General features: G+C 44.8%; 1 long non-coding RNA gene across 1 annotated transcript in view; it reads right to left on the bottom strand.

The window, feature by feature from the left end:
* LOC108290507 overlaps window positions 1-2,446 on the bottom strand; it is an 11,381-nt gene that overhangs the window by 850 nt on the left and 8,085 nt on the right. The window lies entirely within an intron of this gene.

The following is a 2,446-nucleotide window of genomic DNA, read 5'->3' as shown; positions in this document are numbered from 1 at the left end:
AAAAAAAAAAAAAAAAACTTACCCTTAACAATCAAAAAAGAAGACAATTTTTTCAATGGGCAAAGGATTTTCATAGATATTTCTCCAAAGATAATATGCAAATGACCAAAAAGCATACAAAAAGACGCTCAAAACCATAAGTCATCAGGGAAATGCAAGTCAAAACCACAATGAGATACTGCTTCCAACCCACTGGAATGGCAGTAGTCCAAAGGACAATAACAAGTGTTGGCTAGAATGGGGAGAAGCTGGAACCCTCACACACTGCTAGTGATTAAGGAAAATGGAAGTCTAACAGTTCCTCTAAAAAGTTAAACAGTTACCATAGGACCTAGCAATTCTACTCCTGAGTATACATCCAAGAGAACTGAAAACATATGTTCACACAAAGACACATACACAAACATTCACGGCATTTGTGTGCAACTGAAATGTCCATCAAAAGTGTAAGCGATTCAAATGCCCAGCAACTGATTAATGGATATCCATACAACGGAGTGTTATTCAGCCACTGAAGGAAGTACCGATCTGTCTATGACATGGATGACCTTATGAAAAACCAGACATAGAAGACCACATATTGTATGATTTTATTTACATGAAGTGTCCAAAATCAGCAAATCCACAGAGATTAGCATGTAGCTTAGTGATTGCCAGGGGCTGCATAAAGGGGAGAATAAAGATTGGCTGCTGCTGGGTAGGGATTTGGGTGGGCGGTGATGAAAACACTGTGGTATTAGGTAACGGCGATGGTTGCACAACTCTGAATATACTAAAAACCACTGAATTGTACACTTTGAAAGGTGAATTTTGTGATATGTGAATTACATCTCAGTGAAAAAACAGGAGGACACAGAGCAGCAGGCTGGCCAGCCAGGAGAGTGCTGGATCTGCAGTTCATCTCACAAGAGCCCCACCTGAAGGTATTAGGATGTGTAGCAGGTAGATGGGAAGACTGGAAATGGGTCTAAAAGACCAATAAGAAGGCAGCTTGTTCTTAGTTGTAGGCTTGAGCAAAACTCGTCCCAGAATAAGTTGCCTTGAGATGTAGTGAGCTTCTGCTTACAGTGGAAGAAAATGAGACCTCTAAGAGAACTCTTATAACTGAGAGACCTCCAATATTTTGATAGAAAGATATAAACAGCTGGGTGTGGTGGTGTGCACCTGTAGTCCCAGCTACTCTGGAAGCTGAGACAGGAGCATTGTTTGAGCCCTGGAGTTTGAGTTCATCCTGAGCAACAAAGTGAGATTCTGTCTCTAAAAACAAACAAGGGCCAGGCATGGTGATTCACACCTGTAATCCCAGCAGTTTGGGAGGCCGAGGCAGGTGGATCACTTGAGGTCAGGAGTTCAAGACCAGCCTGGCCAACATGGTGTAACCCTATCTCTACTAAAAATATAAAAATCAGGCCAGGCACGGTGGCTCATGCCTGTAATCCCAGCACTTTGGGAGGCCAAGGTGGGTGGATCAGGAGATCAGGAGTTCAGGACCAGACAGACCAACATGGTGAAACCTCATCTCTACTAAAAATACAAAAAAAATTAGCCAGTGGTGCACACCTGTAATCCCAGTTACTCAGGAGGCTGAGGCAGGAGAATCACCTGAACCCAGGAGGCAGAGACTGCAGTGAGCAGAGATTGCATCACTGCACTCCATCCTGGGTGACAGAGGGAGAATCCATCTCAAAAAACAAAAACAAAAATTAGCTGGCATGGTGGCTCACACCCATAGTCCCAGCTACTTGGGAGGCTGAGACAGAAGAATCGCTTGAACCCTGGAGGCAGAGGTTGCAGTGAGCCAAGATCGCACCACTGCACCCCAGCTTGGGCGACAGAGCAAGACTCCATCTCAAAAACAAAAAAATTAAAAAAATTTAAAAAAAACAGAAAAATTAGCTGGGCATGGTGGCGCACACCTATAATCCCAGCTACTCGGGAGGCTGAGGCAGGAGAATCGTTTGAACCCTGGAGGCAGAGGCTGTAGTGAGCCAAGACTGTGCCACTGCACTCCAGCCTGGGCGACAGAGTGAGACTCCATCTGAGGGGCAGCAGGGAGTTGGAGGAGGGGAGGATATAAACAGAAAAAAAAATAAACTGGATAATTCATTTTACAAATGAATGCTCAGGCCAGGTGTGGTGGCTCATGACTGTAATCCCAGCACTTTGGGAGGCCAAGACAGGCAGATCACCTGAGGACAAGAGTTCGAGACCATCCTGGCCAACATGGTGAAATCCTGTCTCTACTATAAAATACAAAAATTACAGGACGGTGGCCATGGAAGTCGGAATCTGTAAGGAGTGTGTAACAACTCACCTGCCAAATCAGCTAGCCCTGTATTTTAAAATATTTTTTAAAAATACAAAAATTAGGCCGGGCGCGGTGGCTCACGCCTGTAATCCCAGCACTTTGGGAGGCCGAGGCGGGTGGATCACGAGGTCAAGAGAT

Source organism: Cebus imitator, unplaced genomic scaffold (assembly GCF_001604975.1).
Source record: "Cebus imitator isolate Cc_AM_T3 unplaced genomic scaffold, Cebus_imitator-1.0 Scaffold435, whole genome shotgun sequence".
Lineage (NCBI taxonomy): Eukaryota > Metazoa > Chordata > Mammalia > Primates > Cebidae > Cebus > Cebus imitator.
Note: the sequence above shows the minus strand (reverse complement) of the source record. Positions and strands in the feature narration are given on the sequence as shown.